Genomic DNA, 26,309 nt, shown 5'->3' on the forward strand with positions numbered 1-26,309 from the left:
ACGTGATTAAACTTAAACATTAATGGAGCGTTTAATTTACTGCATAAATTATATGAAAAAAAATGAAAAAAATAGAGAAGATATATCATGAATTAAGCATGAACAGTAAAGAAAAAAAACATAACTTGTAAAAACCTGCCATTAAGGATTCCTATTACTTCTTACAAGGAGGAGGAGGAGGAGGAGAAGGAGGAGGAAGAGGAGGAGGAGGAGGAGGAGGAGGAGGAGGAACAGGAGATGTGATTGGGAGACGAAGGACAGATAAAATAAAACAAATAAAAAAAAAAAAACTAACTTCATTTTACGACGCAGAGAAAACCATCTGTGCCGCATACAGAGCGATTCGAAGACGTAGACGTGGACAAGGAGGGAAACAGGAGATAGAAGGAAAAGAGGAAAGATGAGGGAAAGTAACATACGAGTGAAAGAATAAAGAGGAATACAGGAGAGTTTTTATTTTATCATTATGCTGGCTAAAGTAAAATAATATGGATTCTTACATACTTAAAGGAATAAATAAGAGCTGAGGACGTTTTTCTAATCAACTGCGTCAGGTTTTTGTTATGGAAAAGGAGACTATGATGCTATGTGTGTTGACTACTGTAGTTGTGGTGGTGGTGGTAATGATGTGGTAGTATTTGGTATAGTGTGGTAAATGTGTCGATAGTGGTGTTGGTGATGGTGTAGCACTGCCTGAGGTGGTGTGGTGAGTGTGGTGACGGTGGAAATGGTGTAACAGTGCTTGCTGTGACGTGATGACTGTGATGATGTTGATGGTGTGGTGTGGTGTGATGATTATGGTCGTGGTGGTGGTAGTGGTGGTGGTGGTGACAGCAATAGAGGTGGTGATGTAGTGCTGCTTAGTATCATGCTGTGATTGTGATGATAGTGGCGGCGGCGGTGCTGATGGTGATAATGGTGCAGAATTCTTTGATATAGTGGTATATGGTGGCGGTGGTGGTGCTGCATGGTGATGATAAACAGGGTGATGATGATCTGTCTTGCCTTAATACGCCCCAAGTCTCGCCTCTTTAGACACAATCCACCAGCAGTTTACCTAACACAGCCTATACAGGTCGCGGATTTAGGCCTACTGCGTATACATCCAACCAATTCAATGAGCCTATGAAGTTATAACTGGACCGGAATTTTTGGGGTGAAAAGTCCCCTTGGCGCTGTCAGAGGAATAATGGGGAGAGGTAAGATGGATCAGTGAAGGGGAGAGCCTTTATCCTCCCCACTCCAGACTCCTCCCGCTCCTCCAGCTCCCTTCCCGCCGCTGACTTCAAGTATGGTCAGCGAAAGTTTAGCGTAGATGAGCTGGAAAGTATTCTAAGCTTTCATATTTTTGACTTGGAGCAGGAAAAGGACGAGGCGTGGTAGGTAGAGCAAGAGAGAGAGAGAGAGAGAGAGAGAGAGAGAGAGAGAGAGAGAGAGAGAGAGAGAGAGAGAGAGAGAGAGAGAGAGAGAGAGAGTGTATGTGTGTGTGTGTGTGTGTGTGTGTGTAAGGTTCATGACGTCAATAACACGAGGAAAGGCTGTCTACCCACCCATCTCTTCCCTTCCTTCTCCTCCCTCCGCCTCGCTCCACGCCCCTTCCCAGCTGGCCAGCTTTGTCCTCCTCTCCACTCCTCCCAGATTGCCTTGTAGGCCTCCGCAGCGACACAGGGCGAGGATGAGACGAGTGTGGAGGGTGGAGAGGGGAGCGAATAAGGGAGAAAAGGAAGGGGGATGAGGAAAGGGGCACGAGATGAGGGGACAGAGTGGGTGAAATGAGTCAGAAGGAAGTGGTCGAGGAAAAAGAGTGGAAATAAGGATCGGGATACAAGGGGAGATGAAGAGACGAGTAGTTTAGCATGAAAAGAACAAATAACGTTATAAGTAAAAGATAAAAATGACGGGAATAAAGGGGAAATGAAGAGGCGAGTTGAGGAACATGAAAAGGAGCAAGTAATGTCAGAAATAAATGAAAGCCAGAAGGACAATGATAAAAGGGAGATAATAAGAGGATTAGAGAAGCACGAAAAGGAGGAAGTGATCTTAAAAGTAAAGGAGAACCAGCTTTTACAATCCAAATAAGATCCAAGACTAAAGTTTGTGAGTCTTAAGGGGATAAAAAGAAGACGAAGAGATGAGTACAGGGGAATATGAAAAGGAATAATGTTAAAAGCAAAGGAGACTTAGCACTTATAATCCCATTTAGCAAAAGATCCACGACTAGTTTGTGAGTCTTAATGAAGGATGATACGCCTTGAAGTGGAGTGCACTGGTGAATGTATCGTGGTGGACATAATATACAGTATCTTCAAAGTAGTGAAAATAAGTTTGGGTAGTGATGGTGGCGGAAGTTGTGATCAAATACGCTTTGCTCTCTCACACAGACTACTTTTAAAGGCCACACCGACAATTAGCCGGGTTCTGAAGTGCGTTGCTCGTGTTAATAATGTAGAAATCATGTTAATCTGTCACCTGAACCATAAAAACACCCCGCATGACTTCAGCTAGAGCCTTCTGAAAGCCGTGGACGTGTGGCGCAGAAGTGTCTCAGAATATGGACCCCAAGACGCTACGGTACAAGTGCTGTGTTGGTCATCAGTTCTCTCCTCCCCTCTGTTGTGCTTCCTTGCCTTTCATTCCTCCCTCTCCACCTCCAACTACTTTGTTTCTCTCCCTTTGTCCCTTCATTCCCTACTTCTAATCTTTCTTATTCCTTCTCTCCCTTTCATTCGTTCCTCTCCTCACCAACTACTTCCTCTTTCCCTTCATTCTGTCTCACATCTGCTCTCTGTCTTCCTCTTCTCCCTCTTCTCCAATTTCTCTGCTTCTCTTCCAATATCTCTTCATTTAGTGCCACAAGATCTCTTTCTTTCCTTATTTCTCATGCATCACTTCTTGAATTGCATTATTTGTCTACTACACTCCCTGTCATCTGTACATCTGTCTCTCCTTCTACACTCCCTGTCGTCTGCATATCTGTCTCTCCTTCAGTCTTCATGTCTGGAAAATTTTAATATGAGAATCAAATGAGCCCTCAAGAAACCCCACAGAAACTATCTACATTCATAACAACCATCAGATAATAGGAAATAATGATAGTAATAATAACAGACCCGAAACAGTGACCGTGAAATAAAATAAGGGCGCCAAAATATAAATCTGGATTCACAACAACATTAAATCAAGGAAACGAAACACCAAACACTGAAACCAGAAAACTAAGAAGAAAATGGCGTTCATGGAGACGGAAGAAGATATAAAGCTGGATTCCTGAAAGTATAAAATTAACTGCTGCCGGAAAGGAAAACAAGGAATTATACATCTGTTTTCATTATTTTTCCCTAGTTTTCCCGTCAGTTGGTGTATATGTAGAGGAAAATATAACTAGGCATAAAAGAAAACTGCAATTTTTTCCCTTCCTTTCCTCCTTCAGGTGCTGAGGCTCAAGTTTAAGTCTGTGTGGGGTGAGAGTGGGGGGTGGGGGGTAACTGGGGGCCATAGCACCTTCCCTCCCCTCTCCCCTCCCTCTCTCCTATCCTTCCCCCTCCCTCTCCCGAAGTGCTGTGCCGACGCCGGGATCAATGTTTACATCACGTGACCTGGCCCCACCTCCTGCCTGCGGAGTGGTGGTGGCTGGGAGTGTACGGGAAGGCGCGGCACACACACACACACACACACACACACACACACACACACACACACACACACACACACACACACACACACACACACACACACACATGCCTCACTAACCTCGCTCTTCACCACACCTGCCAGAAAATGTGTGTGTATGTGTGTGTGTGTGTGTGTGTGTGTGTGTAGCGGTGATGGTGAGAAGGCTATGCGATACAATTACAGGAGGAGGAAGAGGAAGAGGAGGAGGAGGTTAGCGCGCTACGATTATTATGACTGGACGCTCGAGGCAGGAAAACTTGATACTGTTGCACAAGATGGATGGTGGAGGCAGGACTGAAAATGGCCGACCGTGGTGTGAGTACCTTGGGATGTCTGTCTGGGATGTGTGTGTGTGTGTGTGTGTGTGTGTGTGTGTGTGTGTGTGTGTGTGTGTGTGTGTGTGTGTGTGTGTGTGTGTGTGTGTGTGTGTGTGTGTGTGTGTGTGTGTGTGTGTGTGTGTGTGTGTGTGTGTGTGTGTGTGTGTGTGTGTGTGTGTGTGTGTGTGTGTGTTGAATAGTTGGTTCTTTCATTCACATTTTCTTGAAGTTGTTATTCTCAACCCTTCTCTCTCTCTCTCTCTCTCTCTCTCTCTCTCTCTCTCTCTCTCTCTCTCTCTCTCTCTCTCTCTCTCTGCACTAATCCATCTTCATCCATATTTCCAACACTACCTCCACATTACTTCTTGGCCACCATATTTCTTCTCCACTTTCTCCTCATATCACGAATGTTCCAATGACAGTTTTTCCTGACACACAAAAACGCCTGGTTGTAATTGCTCTTTTTGTCTTCCTTTCCCTAACCCTGTACTCCCTCCCTGTACCTTCTGCCTCCCCAGCCCAGGCCTTGGTAAACAAAAAGTACGTCTCCAGCACCAGGAATGACCAGGAGAATGTAGGGTGGGTTGGTATTCAGGTCATTAACTAGTACACGGTGAGACGCAATGCCGCCTGTGGGTATGAAGAATGTAACGCAAAGGAGCACAAAGGAAGAACAAGCAGCAGTGATGTCGACCCATAGGAGTCAGTGATATACGATATATAACTTAAGAAACGTAGGATAGGAATTATGAGACGTCGGAGCGGGGAAAAAAAGAAGGGAGGATATATATATATTTTTTTTTTAACGTTGAAAAATGATTGTTGTGAAATCTGTATAAAATCAGAAGCAGTAATGTACCTTCGATAATAAGTATAAACAGGAAGGTTAGGCACGAGCCATTTTTTTCTGAGATGTTGAGATCATGAGGTGTTTTGTCATTCAATTAGTCTGGACACTTGTTATTGGAGTCTAGGTAAAACTGACGACGTCCAGACACTAAATATCGATAGGGAAAACCAAAACAACGAGAAAAAAGATAGACGGAAACTACTTCAGTCTTACGCCGGTGTGTTTAAAAAGGGAGAAAGGGAGAGAGGGAGGACGATAAAGAGAGGCAGAGGAAGGCGGAGACATGGATGGGGTGGAGAGGGCATATGGGAAGGCTGATGGGAAAGGGGTATGGATGACCGGGTTGGGTATGGATGAGGGGGAAGGAAGACAGGGAAGAAGGGAGGGCAGGCAAGAGAAGCAGGGGGAATGAGTGGAGAGTCGAGGTGGTTCTCTTACCCAACAAATTTAACTTTGAATCTTGGGGAAAAAAATGTAACTTTTTCTCCAACATTCCTCCCTTGAAGTTGAGATGAAGGGAGGGGAAGCGAGAGGGAAGGAAAGGCGCGTCTCCCAAAGCCATTTCAGCCGTGCCCTTGTGTTCAGTCTGGCGAAGGCTGAGGAAGGGAGGCGAGCAACGGGAAGATGATAAGAATAAACAAGTAAATAGATGAATGAATAGATTAATCAACTGGTAAATAAATATATGGGAAATTACTCTATCGGGACGGTGGTCGAATGTATAATTGGGTGTTTGGTTTAGTGTAATTTGAAAAGATCCTCAATTATTATTATTATTATTATTATTATTATTATTATTATTATTATTATTATTATTATTATTATTATTATTATCATTATTATCACTACTGCTACTACTACTACTGCTAGTGCTATAAGTAATTATTTTCAGAATCACTCTCATCCTCACTATTATGATTACTATGACCGCTGATGAAGAAAATAAATAAATAATGATGATAAAGACAACAGCAACTTCATCGAAACAATGATGATGACGATGATGATGATAGTGATGATGATGATGATGATGATGATAATGATGATAATAATAATAATGATGATAACAATAATAATAATAATAAACAATAAAAAAAATACAGTGTTCAATAACCATAAAATACAGAAAGAAGCATAAGCACTTTTTTTTTTTTATTTCTTAGCTTTCTTTGTAAATAAAATAAAAAAAAGCTTCCTATCAAATACATCCACTTCACATTCCTGTTTATAAAGCTTCCTCCACCATTCACACCACCACAGCCACCACCACCACCACCACCACCACCACCATGACCACCACCACCACCACTGCCATTACGCCTTGACATTATCATCATTGCAAATATTAACCATTTAAATGCAAATAATAAATGTAAAAAGTCATCGTGAACAAGACTGAGGGAGAGCAAATGAATGAGTGAGGGAATGAAAGAGGAAGAGAAAGTGCAAGTGAAGTGAAGTAAATAGAGAATGAAGACAGAAAGGATATAGCAAATTACAAAGCAAAGACGAAAAGAAGAGGAAGAGGAAGAAAAGAGAGAGAGAGAGAGAGAGAGAGAGAGAGAGAGAGAGAGAGAGAGAGAGAGAGAGAGAGAGAGAGAGAGAGAGAGAGAGAGAGAGAGAGAGAGAGAGAGAGAGAGAGAGAGAATCCTATTACACTGTGAGCCAAATAGCACGAGAGGAATAAATAAAAAAAAGTAAAATAAATAAAAAAAGAAAGACAATTCCAACTTAAGAGAAAGAAGGAAAGAAAGAGGAACAAAGACGAAGTTAAACACGGCACGAGGAAGAAGAAGAAAAAAAAAAGAAACGAAAGAAGAGAAAACGAAGAGAGAAAAGGAGACGAGAGGATAAGGGAGGAGGAGGAGGAGGAGGAGGAGGAGGAGGAAGAGGAGGAGGAGGAGGAGGGACTGCTGGTCAGTAAAACATTGGCACACACGCCAACCCAAACACGCCATATTGATTTTCCACATCCTCGCCTCCCTCCACCTCAGGCTGCCTCCACCCACCGCTCCTCCATCTCAGTTTATCTCTCCACTTCAGACTCTCCCTCTCCACCTCAGTGTCTCCCTCTACTTGTCTCTTCATGTACCTTCTATTTCTTCTTCCACTTCTCCTTGTTTTCAGTTTCATCTCCTTAGTTTTGTAATTTCTCTTCTTTTCTTTTAGTCTTCTTCCTTCCCTTCCTTGTCCAGTCCTTTTCCACTTTCCTTATGTTCTTTGTCTTCCTATTCGCTGTTTTTCTGCTCCTTTCTTAACTTTTCCTTCTACCTTTCTTTTGTCCTTTATCATTTATTCTCCTCCTCCTCCTCCTCCTCTATAATTACAATTCCTTAAACACCAAAATATCTCAGACTTACTCACAATTCGTTCACAAATCACTAAGGAAACACTAAACAATTTATGAATCCTTTTTTTTTTTTTCATATTATTTTATTCCCGTCTGAAAGGATATGTATGCCTGAAGTCACTCCCTCTCCCTCCCTGCCTCCCTGTCAGCGTGCGGCGTGAGGGTGGACATAACGGTGAAGGGGAGGTGAGGGGAGGGGACGTGACTCACCCTCACCCTCACCTGACGAGACGACGAGGGAGGCAGGCAGGCTGACGTGGTGGTGGTGGTGGTGGTGGTGAGTAAAGTTAGTGAGGAAGTAATATATATTTTTTTTCAGCTGATGGAAATTCATAATGTTAAATTGATGTGTAAGTAAAAACGTGTGAAACGAAAATCTAGGGAGTTTTTTGATAAGGGTAAAAATGAAGGTGCGGACACCGACGACGAAGAAGAAGAAGAAGAAGGAGAGGAGGAGGAGGAGAAGGAGGAGGAGGAGGAATACAAAGGAATACGAAGGAAGACCAAAAAGCAACAAACACTGAGGCCCTTAGTGTTTGGGTAGGAGAATAAGAAGATGAAGAAGAAGAAGAACAAGAAGAACAAGAAGAACAAGAGGAAGGCTAGGAAGAGAAGGAGCAGGAGGAGGATATGCAGGCCAGTCTAGTCAGTGTGGGAGCGCAAGGGAGGAGTAGAGGGTAGTGGTTGTCATCCATCTTGCTGCTTCGGTGGTGTAGGTTACCAAGGTCGCTCGCCTCCTCGCGCCGCCACGAGAACCACCGAGCCACTAACACCACTACGCGGGGCCGAACCTCTCCTCTCGGTGTAGGGAGGCTTATATTCCATCGAGTATTAGGATATTAAATAGTGCAGGTCGGCAATGTATGGTGTAGATTGTGTGTGTGTGTGTGTGTGTGTGTGTGTAAAGTTGGAGATATGGAGTTTTTTTTTCTCTCTTTTATGTTTAGTTGTAGGGATATGCATAACAAAGTGTTTTTAATCTTTTAAACTGATACTTTTCTCCTTTGCACTTTGGATAAATACAGAAGAAATTTTCTGTATGAGCAAAAAAAGGTATCATAATTACTAGTACTATTATTTTCATTATTATTATGGCCATCACTATTATCACAAGAGCCCCTAAGCCCACTGAACACCACTACACAACCGTAGGGGAACTTCTGAACCAAAGAATACCACCAGACAACCTCACAATCCCTGCAAACTGTCAAGACTTCGAGATCACTTGTGTGAACTTATGAACGCTGCCTTGGGACCCTTCACGCCCCTCACTCACCTTGATAACCGAGTGCTTCCCCTCCAGACCACTGATGAGAAGGTTTTTGACGGAACAAAGACTCTCGGTGGGTGACTATTTATGATTTTGAGATACTTGAAGACATCTTGAAAATTCTCTACTTTAATATTACTGTTACTTGATGCTGTTATTGATGCTGCTGCTATTTCTACTACTACTGCTACTACTACTACTACTACTACTACTACTACTACTACTACTACGCTCCCCTCCTCTCTCTCTCTCTCTCTCTCTCTCTCTCTCTCTCAAGGGGTGCAGTTCTAAGGCCGTATTAGCGAACTTAAGATACATATTTAAATGATACAATTGGATGTTAAAGATAACTATATAATTAAATAGGATTCGTGTTTATTTATCTGCTCGAAAGATGAGTCTTGATTATTATTATTGTTGTTGTTGTTGTTGTTGTTGTTGTTGTTGTTGTTACTATTATCATCACTGGCATTTCTTATTATGGTGTAATGGTGGCGAGGGTGATAACTGTCATAACCTAAAAAATAAAAAAAAATAAAAATATTGGTTATTAGTGTTGAGGAGACAATGATGGAGATTAGTGTTTTAAGATTCATGTATAGCAGTGGTGGTAGCGGTGTGGTGGTGGTGGTGGTGGTAGTGGTGGTGGTGGTCAGTGGTATTAACTAAAGCATGGTTACTCCAGTGGTTGTGGTGAAGATTGTGGTGGTGAGCGGTGAGTCATCATCTTCGTGACTGGACAGATGGTGGTGGCAATACCTAGTACTGGTGGGGAGAAGCGGTGGTGGTGGTGGTGGTGGTGACTGAGATGGTGTTAAGTGGTGTCTATTGGTAGGCTGGTGGCGAGGGACGGGACAGAAGAAAGGTTTGTAATGATGTTAATATTTAATGAATGTCGGTTGTAGAAGTGACAACAGTGGTCATAGTAATTGTTGTAGTGGTAGTAGGATGGCAACGAGGGACATGAAGGTGGTACATATAGTGGTAGTGATGTTAATTAGTAATAGTATATTAATGGTGTCAGTAGAGGTGGTGGTAGTTGCGGTGGATGTCGTGGCGGTGGTAGCGGTGGTGGCGGTGGTAGCGGCGGTGGGGGAGACACACCGCCGCAACAAGGCGAGGAGGGTCTGGTAGTGTCAACAGCGGCCGGCGGGGCGGCTGCTGCCTCGCCCGTAATTACCCAACACTGTTTGTCCTCAACCAACACGGCCGAGCTTTGGGCCGCTCGCCACCGCCGCCGCCCTCGCCTCCACCCTGCCTACCCACCTCCACCCTACTACCCATTTCCCTCATCCAAGTCCCTTAACCTATTCACCTTAACCCTGTCTGTTCATCTCCTTCACCTCTACCCACCTCCCATTCCCTTCATCCTATTCTCTTGACCCTGTCCACTCATCCTCCCCTTGCCCTCCATCCTGCTTCACCCTATCCTTACCTCATTACCTATTCCGTTTCCTATTCAACCTATTCAACTACCGTAACTTCATACCAGTCCCCATTTCCTTCACTCTCTCCCTCTTAATTTTGTTTGCTTCACCCTCAACACACCCATTCCATCCACCTCTCCTACTCACCTACCTCATATTCATCTAGCAGGTACCCATCTCGCCTGCCCAACCAAAATCACGTCTTCAATTGCTCTTTACTAACCTCCTTCACCTGTCTATTTCATTTCCTCAATATCTATGCTTCTGATTTTCTCTCTCATTCACTATCTTCATTTTTTACTTTATCCATCCATTCCTTTTGTTCTTATCTTGGCGTATCACTTATCATTAATTCGATTTTCCTTTATTTTCTCCTCCTAGTTTTAATCCTGCTTATTTGTCGTCTCTACTCTACCTATCTCCTTTACCTTCATTTAATGTTTTTTTTTTCTCTACATACCTTGCTACCTGATCTATCTCCGTCCTATCATTTCATATCGCACTTTCTTTTTCTTCCCACCACCCGACCTCTAATAATCAAACTATCATTATATGTAGTAAAATAAACATCAAGACAAGTATTCTCCATTACAGGTCTTTACAGTCCATTCACCAATCCTTTGCTCCTCGTCGTATAACAGATCCTTCAGTGATCTTAAAACCCAAAGTAAACGCGAGAAGATTAGCTTCTCTTGAACTTCATCTCATTTGGTCAAACAGAGACCAGACTCCGTGATGCGCGTGAAGGAAAACCGTTACACCAAGAGCAGCAATAAACACGGCCTTGGCAGAGGAAATAAGCATCACTTGAATATAATTATCCAAAAGAAAGAAGAATTACGTCTTGCCAGTAAACACTATAAAAGAAAGTTTTAACAGCAACAGCGGCACTGGCAACAAATGAGACAGCATCACTTGAACCAGTCACATTATTAGGTCAAGTTAGGATACATCTCAGTAAACGCCGCAATAAACAGTAATAGCACAAGAGCAACACCAACATCAACAACACCAACAACACCAACAACAGCGGCGGAGGAGGCGGCGGCGGCGGCGGCGGTGAGGGCGGCGGCAGATGTGTGTGCTCAGGGATCTGGTCTACACGACGCACGGCCTCACCACTGCCACTCAACAGCGACCGAGTAAACAGAGTCAAGGATCCTTCACGTCTCTCGCGGCCACGACCCAGAGCCTGTGTGATCCCGGGCCCGCCAACACCCTGTAAAATGCCGAGAGTATCCTATCCCTCGAGGAGTCTTACACGGCAGATAAGTGTTGACTCAAGTGCGAGGTGCTGTCACGCGTGTTTTGAGATAACGTGTATTGCTCGCTGGTGTGGCGTGGTGGTCCCGCGGTGCCGGCCTGGGCAGGGTGAGTGGCTGCCTGGCTGACTGGCTGGCTTATTAGCAGGGCATAATGGGGCGAGGAAGTTTGTACACAGGAGGGCTTGCTGCGGCGCCAAGTACCGGTACAAAGGGGGAAGGGGCGCTGTCTGTGGAGGGTGGAGAGAGGGAGGGAAGGAGTGTAATATTTAGTAATGACTCGTGTACGTGTCAGAGGAGGCGAGGCGGACGCGGGCTGCGGTAGTTAATACAATGCCGATGACGTGTGCAGTGACGAGGTGCTTTATGCTTGCTCCTCGATAGCGGTCTGTGACGTGGCGGTGCGTGGAGCGGGGTTCAGGAGGAGGAGGAGGAGGAGGAGGAGGAAGAGGAGGAACTCGTGCGACGCGGGACCTTTCTTCCTTCTGGAATCACATAGCAGAGGGTCAAATGGCTGGTGATCTCTCTCTCTCTCTCTCTCTCTCTCTCTCTCTCTGGCAGTTACAATGAGGTTGCAATTTCTCGTGTCTGACATGTAGTATGATGCATCTCGTGTCCCTCTTCGTGCGTGCATAGCAATTACTGGTGCATTTATTGATGCTAATGACGAAGAAGTCAATTACGCTCTTACTTAACACTATTCATGACGAGAAAAATAACATGCACGTCCTGACACAGTTCCAGACTCTTTGTTTTGTTAACGATAAGCATTCAAAGTGACCGGCAGGTGGGAATTACACTCATCAGGATCTCGTTTACTGGCAAGGCGAGATGGAGGGAAGGTTAGGAGGGAAGGCTGGGAGGAGAGGATGGGAGGGAAATATAGCTCAGGGACGAGGTGAGAGAGACACGAGACGGGTGGGAGGAGATGAAAGGGAGACGAGGCGGGAGGAGGTGAGAGAAAGGTGAGGCGGGAGGGAGAGGCAGCAGAGCAGAGCAGTCCGCATGACAATCACGTTAATTAAACAAGAGCGGAGAGGGACCACGCGGAAGTAAGACTCTCACCGCTACGGCCGATGGGAATGTCTCTCCTCCTCCCTCTCACTTTTCTCTTCTTCTTTCCTGTTATGCGTATCTTCCTTCCCGTGAGCCACCCTTCCCTCCACCCTCCGCTCCCTGGCTGGCTCTACTGTTTGACGTTAGCTGGTGGCCACTGATGATATTGTAGCTGTTGTGGTCACGTGAAATGCACTTATCAACAAAATTATTATAGATTTTGAGAAGCTTAAGGTACAAATTGAATAACTGTGTGTGTGTGTGTGTGTGTGTGTGTGTGTGTGTGTGTGTGTGTGTGTGTGTGTGTGTGTGTGTGTGTGTGAATGGACGAACGCATGAATGAATGTATGTATGTATAAGTGAAACTGCAAATTGACAGACCTGTACAGTATATCACATAAGCTGACCCGATGTAAGCTGCCAAATTAATTCCCATTTTCTTTTGATCCTCAGTGGTTACATTTTCTTTCAGTCCCCAAAGCTTGCTCGCTTTATAGTCAATTTTCACTTTTAAATCATGTCTTTTCACGACTGGGAAAACTCGAGTACTTGCATCATGCTTCACATCAAGTTCTTTTCAGTGATAACAACGCTCCACTGTCCTCCACGCCGCTGTCTCATCTGACTAACAAATGATCAGGGCAGCGCGAGCCTCCTCCTGCGGCGCTTACACATCACCAAGAGGCGCGTGCAAGGCTCTCCAGGCTGCCCTCTGCACTCCCCTTGGACACACGAAACAGACACGATGAAATCGACCTCACGCCTCTTTTCGATTGTGCAAATTAATATGTGAAACCAAATGTATACACGCATTATAGCCTTGACGTTGTTATATTTAATTCCTTCCATAAGTGTTACTATACAGTGGATACATCTTTTTAAGTGTAAAGGAGTCTGGTCATGGCCCTGAAAAAAGTACATATTTACAAATGTTCAATGTTCCTTTTTTTTCGGTATTTACGTCCGGGTTTCTGTGATGAGTCAAGGTTTAAACGGTGCCTCCTTCGGATGACTATGACTTGGCATTTGGGAACCGTTACCCGGGAGTGGATGCCCATCCAAGCACCGGACCATGGCCAGGATTCGAACCCGTGCGTCCGAATACGCACGAATCAGCATCACAGCAGCCCTCCAAAAAATTAGCAGATATTAATGCCGCCCAACGTGGGGCTCGAACCCACGACCCCGAGATTAAGAGTCTCGTGCTCTACCGACTGAGCTAGCCGGGCTGATACTGTATTTGGTCCAATCAGGCTTGTTAATTTGTTTCTGGAGAAATCTTGAGATAGTAGGGAAGGAATATTATATCTCTTCTGGTAATAAGGAATGAGGGTGATATAATACAGATGAGTGGTATTACTTGGGATGAGTAAAGCAAGACACAAAAGATGAGAAAAGAAAAATATAGCAGTCCAAGTGAAGCTGAGATGGAAACACTGCAGGGGAGGTTGTGGCGTCTGCGTCTCGTCTGGTGAGGAAGGCTGGGGAAAAAAAAAAAAAAAAAAAGAGATGAGGTGGTATGTACATCCACCAGACAGTAAATGGAAGGGTGCAGGTGAGGGTGACGGCTGGACGCAGGTGTGACGGCTGGTGATGTCATGGCTGGTGGTGATTGCAGTGGTGGTGGTGGTGGTGGTGGTGGTGGTGGAGTGCCTGAGTGTCCCTCTGTCTGCCTGTGTGTGTGTCTCCTCTTTTTATCATTTAAAGCTCATGTGTTCCTAGAAGTGATTATTTTTTATTAGGTCTCTGTCTCTCTCTCTCTCTCTCTCTCTCTCTCTCTCTCTCTCTCTCTCTCTCACCTCTTTTTATACGCCTTGGAGTCTGGGAAGGTTGCCAAACATCACCAAGATCAAGAATACAGTACTTTACACCTGCACTACCGTAAAACCTACTGCAGAAATTCATGAAAAGACCAACACGACTCTATGTACGATACGATTAACCACTGACAATTTTACGAACGGAGGAAACTCTACAAATATGACGATGTGAAAAGTCAAGGTCACAAGCAGTCCCATTTCAAACCTGTAGTCCTAAAGATGCAATGTAAGGACTCTTCACGCCTCACCCTCGTCAGCGTCGCCCTCTGATATCTTGTCCGCCCGCCATCTCGTCCCCGTCAGCGTCGCCCCTTTGTACCTAGTCCCCCGCCGCCTCGTCCTGAGCCGTCCCATCCACCCACTCTCTTTCTCCTCCCTTTCCGTTCTATTTCTCTCCCTCCCTTGCACCCTCAGCACCTCTTTCATTACCGCGCCATAATTATAGGCTCAGCACAGCGCCACTCAGCTCCCAATACTGGCGTCCAATCTCAAACATTCACCATCGATCGTTAATCCATCACACCATCTACATTGTTACCATTTTCTTTCTCCTCCGCTGCTTCTACCGCTGTCCCCAATACTGCCAATGCCAAAAACAAAGAGAGTTGTCAGCACCTCCATTCCTACTTAGTACTGCTGCGGTTACCGTCACGATCGCCACTACTAGTACTGAATGAATCTCCTAAGCTCCTCTTGTGTGATTAAAAGACGCTCTCTCACACGCACTTTCCTTAGCTAAATGTACCTGTAATTATTAATACTACCTACTGCTACTACTACTGCTCTGCTACAACTACTAATATCACCGGGCACCGTCACCAGTACAAGCAAGAAACAGTCACTTAATATCAAGAAAACAAGGGAAAAAAATTTCTTCTTCAGAAAAAAAAAAAAAAGTAAATGATAAAGATCTTCTCACTGTCACTGAGACTCTTGTCACCTCGAAACAGAGAAGCGAAGGCGTGTGAAGTGTGGAGTGGAGGTAATAAATAGCCACTGTCATGAGTTGTTAGCAGTGAGGGCAGAGTGGAAGATGATACACAGAAAAACGAGCATACAAGATCATGAAGTGTGTAATTTCCAGCAAGATACATGAATTAAAAAAAAAAATACAAGACTATTACCTGTGAAATTTACTCTTAATCGCGCATAATTTTCTATTATGTATATTTTCCTGTGACGATCAAAAACGCAATTTATCATTCCTTTTTATTTAACTCATACTTTCTCGGTCGTTATGAGAACCGTCTGTCAGAGTTTTACATTCAGTGTGAACTCAATATGTCATAAGAAACACGTACACGAGTGTGACAGGTAACCACTACCATACATACAAGTTGAAACGCCAGAATTATGTATCGTGACAAAACTTAAACTACTTAGCAAACTTTTTAAACTAAGCTAAAGCTAACTCAACTTGATAACCAAAAAGAAAGTTTTCTACGTAATTATATCTAATAAAACTTAACTCACAAATAAAGAAATATATGGAACATCAAAACTGGATCTGATAGGTATAAATTCCTCCCAGCTTTCCAGGGGGCAAGGAGGAGTGAGAGGAGAAGGAGCAGGATCAGGGGGAAGGCGGGGGGCGGCGGACCCGTATGGACAGCATCAGACACGACCATCAGCAACTTGAGACCACACCAGACGCTTCCCCAACGACCCCTCCCCCTTCCCCGCCAGCAGGAGGTAGGCGCCCCCCACCCTTGGAGCGACAGAGGATACCAACTCCGCCATTAATCATCCCTCGGAGACAATTAGCTGTGAGTATTTTGACTTCGGGAATGGATTCATATTTGCAAAGTGATGTATGTGTGGTCGAGCTGTCATTTGACGGATGGGTTTTTGAGAGAGCTTGAGGGAGGGGGGAGGGAGTGAAGGGGCGCAGGGGGTCGCGGCTGGGTGAAAAAAGGGGTGTGACAGACTGGAAGTGTCCTGGAGGTAACGTATTCAAATGCTTGAGTGAATGGATTAAGGTAATGGATGGGGTGTAGGGAACGCCGAGGGTGTGTTGGTGAGAGGAATAACGAGGAAGAAACAGTCTTGGTGTGACAGAGAATGTTTAAAAAGTAAATATCATTGACTAAAGAAAGTGTCAATGCTTGTATACGTGTAGATAACAAGGCAACTGTGGAATCATAGTTGTATCGTTACGACGTGCACTTCTCTCAGATGCGTGACTTGTGTGTACTTCATGTTATATTTATGTTATCTCCATCAACACCACTACTACCGCTACTACTACTACTGCTACTACTACTACTACTACTACTACTACTACTACTACTGCTGCTGCTGCTGCTGCTGTGGATGCTGCTGCTGCTGTTGTTGCTGCTGTTACTGCTGCTGCCGCTACTGTGGCTACAATAACAACAACAACAACAACAACAACAACAACAACAACAACAACAACAGCAGCAGCAGCAGCAACAAACAATCAACAAGTATTATTACTACTACTGCTGCTGCTGCTACCGCCTCTGCTGCTACTGCTGCTGCTACTACTACTACTACTACTACTACTACTACTACTACTACTACTACTACTACTACTACTACTACTACTACTACTACTATTGCTACTACTACTACTACATTTTAACCAGCGTTCCTGAGCCAACACACACACACACACACACACACACACACACACACACACACAGCTAAGCCTCAACAACTGATCACACTTTATCTTTAAAAGCAAACCAAACCGAGAGCGTATCAGTCACCGGGAAGAAGAAGGAGGGAGGAGAGGAGGAGAGGAGGAGCCATTCAAGGAGGGAGGGACGGAGGAGGACAAGGTAGAGGAGAGAGAGGGAGAGAGGGAGAGGGAGAGAGGGAGTGATGGAGGACCACCGCGCCCACTTCCATGATTAATGATGCGGGTGTCACCCCAAATTAATGAATGTCACTGTGTGGCATCCAACCTGACTGGCGGCCGCTTACAGGGTGGCCAGGACGAGGTGGTTAAGTCCTTAATGCCGCGTTAGTTACTCTTATCACCTTCTTACAACAATTAGACTGAGGGGGAGGGGATGCTGGGCTCGGAGGAGGGGGATCTGAGACAAGATACAGAGGACAGGAAGATACAGAGAAGGAATAAGGATTGGAGACTGAGAAAGAAGAAAAAGAGAGATAGAGAAGAAGCGGTGCAGAAACGAAGCGCTGGAGTGGGAGACAGAGAAGGAAAGGTGTGGAAGGAAGGCAAAGCAAAAGAGAAAGAGAAAGGAGAAAGGAAAAAGACAGAAATTATGGATAAGAAGATAGAGAGACGGAAAAGGAGCAGGCAGTGGGAGAGAGGCAGAAAACGAGAGGGTAGAGAGGAAGAGAGATGGAAAGACTTAAGGAATTGAGACAGAGACAGACAGTGAAAAAAGGAATAGAAAAGGAGAGAGACATGGAAGAAAGTCAATGATAAGGAGACACACAGAAGGAAGGATGGGGAAGAGACCCAGACGGAAAGAAAGAATAGAATCAGAGAGAGAAGGAATGAAGGGATAACGACACACACACACACACACACACACACACACAAGCAGAAGGAATGAGAGAACACACTCAGAGAGACACACGGAAGGGATGAAAGGCGGAAGAAAACTCCAAAGACGACAAATTCAGTCACCGAAAACAGACATACAGAAGCTACCACCTCTTGTCCTTCTTCATCCATTTTCACTCTCCCTCCCTCCGCCTCCCTGCCCCTCTAAGCCCGTTGGAAGAGGAGGAGGCGTTCGGATGGCGCTACAAATGACGCACCACACCCCAGCCCTTACAGAATAGAAGTGGCGGCCGTGGACAGAAGGAGGGTCATTACACGGCCGCGACACAAGCATTAGTCTTACCGCCTCGCTGAAATTTATGATCTTGGTGAAGGGAGACGCGTGTTTGAGAAGAGGAGGGAATGAAGAGGGTATGGAGGAGGTGAGTCAGGCGGGAGAGGTGGAGGTGCAGTGAATGGGAAAGGGAGAGAAGGGGAAGGTTTGGTGAGAAGGAAAATGGAGGTGTATTGCGGGTTGTCTGCTGGAGATATTTTTAACATTTGGCTTCAAGTATATGTGCGTAAATACCGTTGACGTAGGTGAATGTAGTAGTAGTAGTAGTAGTAGTAGTAGTAGCAAAAGAACAAGAAAATAAAGAAGTCATTGGCAAAGAATATGAGGAGGAAGAGGAGAAAAAGAAGAACAACAAATGAAGATGACAACGACGACAATGACAAAGAAGAAGAACAAGAATAAGAAGAACAGAAACAAGAACAAGAACAAGAAAAACAAGAACAAGCACAAGAAGAACAAGAACAAGATCAAAACACGAACCATCGATGCACACTCATACCCAAGTGCAGACCGAGCATGGAACCAACGGATAGCCGCAGCGCTGCCCCGAGGACTGAGCTGCCTGGGAGGAGATAAGCAGCAAAACGCAGACAGAGAGGGCACCAAATGGAGACAGATAGAGTACTAAGTGGGGATGAGACATCACCTCTGTTATCCATTACCTTACCGAGCCACCAGCGATCATCCTCGTGGCATTAATCAGCATAAATGTCCGGTGTCATTAGTAAAAAGTGGAGCACATGCACACATTATTACGTAAGTATAGGATTAAAAATTTATCGCTAATTACAAGGTTGGATTCCGAGTGAATATCAGTCAAATGCAATCCATCAATGATAAAGTTGAGAAGGGAGGTAAGTGATTTTCCGTTATTTTTAACGCGCAAAGAAGATTGGCCGGTGGATACAAAGAAAAAAAAAGTTAATTGTCTCTCTTATTAAAATGTTGAGTATTATTCATCTTTAATTTTCTTCAACATCATCAACTTTTCTCTTCACTTCCTCAAAAGATGACATCAAGGACACTTCCTCTTCCCCTGTGAATGTTACTCCTTCCCTTCCTCACAGCATTATACTCGCTTACCTTAGATATATTTCCATTATAACAAGAATCCCCCCTATTATAAAACACACGTCGCTTCCCCTAAGATTCTCGAAGGGAAAGATATCGGCCCTCACATGACCTCAGCCAGAAGAATATATGCCGCAACACCAAAACGAAATGAAATCCCAAATCCCCTTAAGAAACACGCCTCCCATTACGAACTCCTCCCTCTCCTCACCTATACAAGTCAGACATCCACAACCAGACATCCAGAAACTTGCCATGCTACCTTGCAAAACTCCAGCCATTCTCGTCCCCTCCACAAAACAGCCACAACCACCCTTTCCCTCTGCTCCCTGCCCAGCGCCCCCTCCTTCAGGACTCGAGGGTTCAAATACTGTTCAATCACTGTGGTGACGATGTGCCGAGATAGTGATCGGAGGCATTCAAGGCCCCATGTGTGTCGCGGACCACGTGGCTGTGTAATGAGCTGAAGCCGGATGCAGGGACGATAAGAAAAGTTGCCCCGCTGCCCCATTCCTCGCTTCATCTCGCGTCCCCGGGGAGCCTTGGAGACGCGATGCTGGCGGGGTAAGAGCGGGAAGTGGGAGTGTTTGGAGGGGGGACGGCAAGGTAGGAGATATTGTAAGGGTTCGAGATTATCGCCACTACTGTACTAATGTTACTATTGCCTTTTGCTCTACTACTACTACTACTACTACTACTACTACTACTACTACTACTACTACTACTACTACAAAATTATCACTATTAGGACTACTTGTTTTCCGGTTACTGCTGCTACTATTACTGCTACTTATAGTACTTTTATTTATTTTACTACTACTACTACTACTACTATTACTACTACTACTACTACTGCTACTATTACAACTATACTACTTCAACTACTTCACACTTCACGTTAGGCACATCACACAAAACATTTAACAACATTTAGCTCCAAGTTTCCCAGACGCAAGGATGTTACCAGGCCGCCTCTGGGGAAGACCATGAGCAGAAGGGACAAATTTGTTTAGGTTTCGGAGGCTTGTTTGTAAACAGTAGTGACGTCACCACAGCTCTCCCGCCCCACTAAATCTGGACCCAGGACGCGGCCTCAGCTGACCCACTAGGCCCCGGCAGAAGCGTCAAACCCCAGATATCTAGACTTATATGTAGGTTGCGACGCAGTATTTCAAATTACGTTTTCTTCCGTGATGCAAGTATTCAAAATTGTTGTTTCTCCTTAGATGAAAAGTGCTCAGTCTTTGCATCTGTACAGTCATGACACAGTTAAAGTAGAATAGTTAGGCAGTTAAGATAAGCGCAGTGAGATACTTACATGGTGCCGAGTTATAAATTTACATAAAATAGTAGTAATGTTAAAATGAAAGGTAGTAAAAAAGAAAACTTCAGATTAAAAATAATATATAAAAAAAAAGGAACTAAGAAATACAAACTAAGCTGGCTGAGACAAGAAGGTTAAGCCAAGTTAGCTGAGGCAAGGCATTTCAAACATACAATTCACTTAAGAGAGTTAGAGCAAAACAATTAAGACAGTAAAGGCAGGCCAGTTTAAGCAGGACAGTTAAAACAAGGCAATTAAAACATTAGAGTTAGGACAAGATAGAAAGGAGACAGTTTAGGCAGGAGAGTTTAGACAAGACAGTTAATAAGACAAGATAGTAAAGACAAAATAGTTGAAACAAGACAATTAAGACAGTCAAGGCAGAACACTTGAAGCAGGACAATTAAGACAAAACAAAGCAGGAGGGCAAAACAGTTAAGGCAAGACAGTTAACAGTTAAAGCAGGTGAATTAAAGCAAGACAGTTCAAACAAAACAGTTATAAGCAAATCAGTTAAAGCAAAACACACATTTCAGACGCAGAGATCAGTTAAAACGACACAGTTAACACCAGACAGTTACGTGCTGCTCTGGCGTCTGTGGGTACATGACACACTGTTAAGGCGAGACGGCGCATCGAGAGTCTTTGTGTTGACGCATCCGAAGCGAGATCCATAGAGCTGGGCGAGGAGTTATGGTGTGCGAGGGAGATGACAGATGACAACATGGACAGTAATATAATGATCTTGGGGACAAACAGAGGAGTCACACCAGCGGCTCCTGTAGTAATGATTTTAAGGGTAGTCAGTAAAGTCTTGCGTCACCCAATTGTTTAAAAGTGACCTGTGTCTTTTGTACGACCTAGTGACCCGAAGTTTTGAAGTCTTTGAAGCTATGGGAAATAAAGTGAATTGTTGCAGTTAGCTATTTATCCTACAAAATGCGGAAATGCGATATGCAATGATTTACATATTTTCAGGAGAACTGCGTATTCCTAAAAAAAAAAAAAGTGATGTTTTAAAGGAAGAGCAGAAACTACAGTAATAGACAATGCGAGAGTGAATTCACGTGCAGATAAGCTAAACAAAATAGACAAGTTCAGTAGAAATGACACCTATAAAAAAACACTTAAAGTAAAATTCCAAGAGACACCGAAACTACGGCAACAAATAAAGAAAAAAAGGTCTTGAATAGAATATATACCTAGAAATAACATAATACCACGAAAAAGAGAGAGAAAAAAAAACTACAGCGAGCCAAAAAAAAAAAGAAAAAAAAAAAAAGAAGAAAAAAAAGTTACTTGCAGCAAAACGAAACGAAACAGAGAGATGGTTGGTTGGCTGAACTGGATGGAGGAGACCAGAGCCGAGCCGCGTGACGGTTCAAAGACACCAGTTTTGTGGACACGCTCCCCCCTCCCCCACGCTGGCAGAGACCCGCAAGAACCGATTCCACACGTAAAAAGGACGGCAAACAGCTAATCGGCGGGAGAGCAAATGTGTCCAGTGTTAGGGCGCCACGCACTCCGGCACACCCAAACACCGCGGTCATGCCTCCCGCCGCCGCTGAAACCCGCTGCCGAAAATCACGCGGTCCCGAGCACGCGTCTCCTTCTTCCCCGACCCGTCCCCCGCCCGCCCCCCCGCCCACCCGCCGCCACCGAATCGCTGAAACAGGGCGTGATCGAGGGCGTAGTTAGGCAGGTGTGTGTGTGTGTGTGTGTCTTTTTCTTTCTTTCTTTCTCTTTCTTTTTTCTTTGTTTCTTCTCTTTTTGTTATTCTTTTATTCTCTCTCTCTCTCTCTCTCTCTCTCTCTCTCTCTCTCTCTCTCTCTCTCTCTCTCTCTCTCTCTCTCTCTCTCTCTCTCTCTCGCTTCACACACACTTTTTCCTTTTTTTGTTTAGTCAATGTACATTTCCCTCACTGAAAAAAATCACACACTGTAGGGAGAAACAAGCTATTTAGAGCAGAGAAAACACTCGTCCATGCAATGCAGAAATACACTTTTATCTCCACGCAAAAACGAGAGAAGGAAGGGAGTGCTAACCTTACCGCAAACCGCTTTTTATTACGCATGGATGTGGGAAAACTAAGTGGGGGGGTGTGAAATCTCTGTGCCCAAGCCGTGGAAAAATGTGGGAAATTCTTAAACGATGATTTCCATGCCAAACTGCAAAGTGAGATGTGAGTATAACGAGGAAATTCTTTAGTAAATCTTGCAGTACTTGGGAGTAAAAAAAAAATAAAAAATAAATAAATGAATAAAGACATAAAATAAATAAATAAATAAATAAAAAGTGTGGGAGGTGAATTAAGATCCTCCGCCATTTACTGTGCCTGCCATTTGGATCATTCTCAATTTTTATATCTTGAATTCTACATCGAAATCAACCTTTGTTTCTTTCTGCTAAAAATGTGAAGGCTAAATTAATTATCCCGGATTATTATTATCCGTAGTAGCTTTTATTTCACTTCCTCCGAAACCAGTTATCATTCGTATGTAGTCCAGTTGAAAAATATCAATTAACGCTCGCTGTCCTTTACTGTTTAGCGTCTTTTTACTTTGTTAACATTGCATTTAACTCAAAACTGTTCATAATTTCTATATCTCTAAGGCTTCACCACGCCTCCACCACCACCACCGCCACCATCACCGCCGTCACCGCCACCACCGGCCCCTCCTGCAGCGCAAGAGGACGAGTGGGTGACAGAACTGGCAGTCAGACTTTATTCTCGAGGGCTGAGGCTGCCAACCCTCGCCGCGCCCCACAACGGGAGGAGGGGCCAGGAAGCAGGCCGAGTGTGGAGAGGCGGCGGGGTGACAGAAGGAGGCTGGGTAAAGTTTGTGTCGCTCTTAGATCTCAACGTGAGGCTGAAGAACGAGGCAGTCACATTTTTCATCTCTCTCTCTCTCTCTCTCTCTCTCTCTCTCTCTATGACGGCTGACATTCGTTTCCCTTTAATTATACCATTACCTGCCGTCGGTCTCCTCAAACATGCAAATTAACTTTGACTAAAAACCACATCTTCTGCCGCCGTCATGTCACTGCCGCCCTCCCCTCCTCTGCCCCTTGAGGACCCATCCTGTTCTTCCCTCACCTACATCACCATCTGTTAAAGCCCTCTAACTCTAGGTGGTTCTTTTTTTTTTTTTTTCATGATACTGATTCACTGAGAGCCAACATTTGAAATTAATTTTATGAGCACTTTCAGTAATATTACAAAATTAAATAGTGATACTCGAAAACAATTATATTTACTATTAAGCGACAAAATTAATTTCGAGTAGGGTGATAAATGGCAGGGATAAATTCGGTTACAGGGTTATTAGAGCAGTCAGTAAAGAGTTTTATGAGGAGATTAGGTAAATTTATAGGGATGACATATAAAGTATATATTATACGGGAATTACCAAATGTATGGAGGTCTGCTGGCTTCTACCAACTAACCATGTGCATTCCGTCAAACAGTCTAGCTGGCAGTAGGACGTTTGTAGCTGTTTGTCCATTGCATTCATAACAAGATTTACTGAAGAAATAATAATATCTACCAAGTATTATCTTTACTGAGAATTAAATACGATCTTCAATGGATCTGTGGGAAATTAACTGTCACTCTCCTAATATTCCTGAACGAAATAATTACAATTTCATATTATACTTATAAAAACAACTCACTGTTATTAATTTCGGTCTCTATATACCTATTTTTTTTTTATTTAAAGCTCCAAGCTCTAACAATTTCTTTTTACTATGTTAATCAAAGACACACACACACACACACACACACACACACACACACACACACACACACACAAAGGCATAAGTCTCACATCTGATAAGACACAACATAGGGACAAGAGGAGGACTTTTTCTCACAGCACCACATGACAGTCCGCTGCAAAACGAGCAATTAAACAAACACACACACACACACACACACACACACACACACACACACACACACACAAAGACAAAACACAAATCTGTGCTGTTTTTGTGGAGAGGTATTTGCTTCTTCTTTTATGTTGGATCTTGCGACGTGGTATGTAAGTCTGGTAATCAATGAGGCAAGGAATGGCAAGAAAAGGGAAAATATTTTGATTCGGGAGACCGTGTTGTTTATATTTTCGCTGGTGTGAGAATAATAAGTATTTCCTCTCCTTGAAAGTCTGTTAAATATGCAAACTTGAGAGAGAGAGAGAGAGAGAGAGAGAGAGAGAGAGAGAGAGAGAGAGAGAGAGAGAGAGAGAGAGAGAGAGAGAGAGAGAGAGAGAGAGAGAGAGAGAGAATTAAAAAAAAATGTCCCCCTTTAGTACGTGGCAGAAAAAAAAAACGAATGATGCATGAGCTGTGTTATTAACTACAACGCAGAAACTCATTCCAGCCACGATATATGAACCCCACACTTAAAAAAAAAAAAAATTAAAGGCGGCAAAAAATAATCGATGTTTGATGATCGCCACGAGGAACTGAAAGGGATAAGAAAAAAGGAACTACCAACTGTTCTCCTCCGACAGGCGACCAAACACGCCCCGGCGGTATCGCGTTAGTATCGGCTGCGGCAACACAAGGGCCACAAAGGGTTCAATGGGGCTCAGTCCACCAATGGATTGATCATTAGCCTCATCTGCCTGCCGCCCTCCCGACCCCCTGCCCGCCGCCAGCTCGCCCGCTCGCCCGTCGCTCTTCATGTCAATGTCCAATTACCTCTGGTTTTGACATATTATTGTTCATATCAGTGGCTAGAAGGTACCGGGGCCTCGCATGGCTCGATAGGTCGCTGGGTAACTAGAGTCGTTGTTGGAGAAGAGAAGGAAATATATATATATATATATATATATATATATATATATATATATATATATATATATATATATATATATATATATATATATATATATATATATATATATATATAAAGCCGATCATCCCCATTAATTATGAAAACCTGTCCCACTGCAGCATTGCAAAGACCTATATGGCCTGTGGCGTCCATCTCATTACCTATTGATTGCGTCTTTATCACAGCTGCTAATAGTTTACTACAAATTTAAACATTACAGTTACAATGGGAGAAATAAATGTTTTCCTCCTCGTGGCCGCGGAGCCGCGCGGCGCGTGTCAGGACCAGTGAAACAAAAGCCATAACTTAAAACATCTCAAAGTCAAATGACTGTGATGCATAAAATCAACTGCTTGTTTAAACACCACCCGATGGCTGCCACTCAAGTTGCTCAAAGGACTGTGCACGGCGCTAGAGTGGTGTGTATGTACACTTGGCGCTTGTCAGACAGCGCCGGGGGAGGGGTCAAGAGGGTTCCGTCTTGAGGTGGTCGGCGGAAAGACTTACTGTGGTGCTCGATGCGAAATCTGTTCCCCGAGTAGGAAAAACTGCGCCATTCGGTAAATAAGGTTTCAAAGAGCGAGCTGAGCTAAGAGTACTTGAAGAATTGAATGACTGATTGATTGACAGACTGAATTAATGGTACCGCAACACTGACGTCATACGGCGCCGTGCCTACAACAGATATATTTAAATTGTACTTGTTTAGGCAATGTTGATTCTATTACTGTCATACACAATTAAAAATTTTCATAGATAAACAACACTAGTGCGGTTTGGAAGGCTCTACATTATTCACGTTTATTCACCAACGTAATGCACATCTTAATACGAAGCAAGTGTCCACGTGGCTCCGCCAGACACACTACATCAGCGCCTCCCCCATTCGTCAGTGCTCCTCTCACGGGGCGACACTCCACCACCCCACCTCACTTGCCCTCATGCCTGCTGTCCCACTAGTGTGTGTGTGTGTGTGTGTGTGTGTGTGTGTGTGTGTGTGTGTGTGTGTGTAAATGGAACGAAATAAATTGAAAATAAGAGTATATCCGTACATTACCCCGAATACTTCATGAGCCATTGGTGGTGCGCTGAACATTAGGTATCACATTAACACGTCTGGCACGCTACAATCAGGTGGTGCTAATTAAGAGTAATCATCGAAGGAAAATACATAATAATACATTAACAGTAGTTATTAAGTGCTAAATATA

At 44.1% G+C, this 26,309-nt stretch overlaps 1 protein-coding gene and 1 non-coding gene across 2 annotated transcripts in view; both read right to left on the reverse strand.

Annotated features, from left to right (window-relative positions):
* LOC135107883 (homeobox protein Hox-B1b-like) overlaps positions 1–26,309 on the reverse strand; it is a 50,691-nt gene that overhangs the window by 18,810 nt on the left and 5,572 nt on the right. The window lies entirely within an intron of this gene.
* On the reverse strand, positions 13,361–13,433 carry Trnak-cuu (transfer RNA lysine (anticodon CUU)). Its single transcript has one exon. It is a non-coding gene; the product is annotated as a tRNA-Lys (tRNA).

The sequence above is a fragment of the Scylla paramamosain genome, chromosome 16 (assembly GCF_035594125.1).
Source record: "Scylla paramamosain isolate STU-SP2022 chromosome 16, ASM3559412v1, whole genome shotgun sequence".
Lineage (NCBI taxonomy): Eukaryota > Metazoa > Arthropoda > Malacostraca > Decapoda > Portunidae > Scylla > Scylla paramamosain.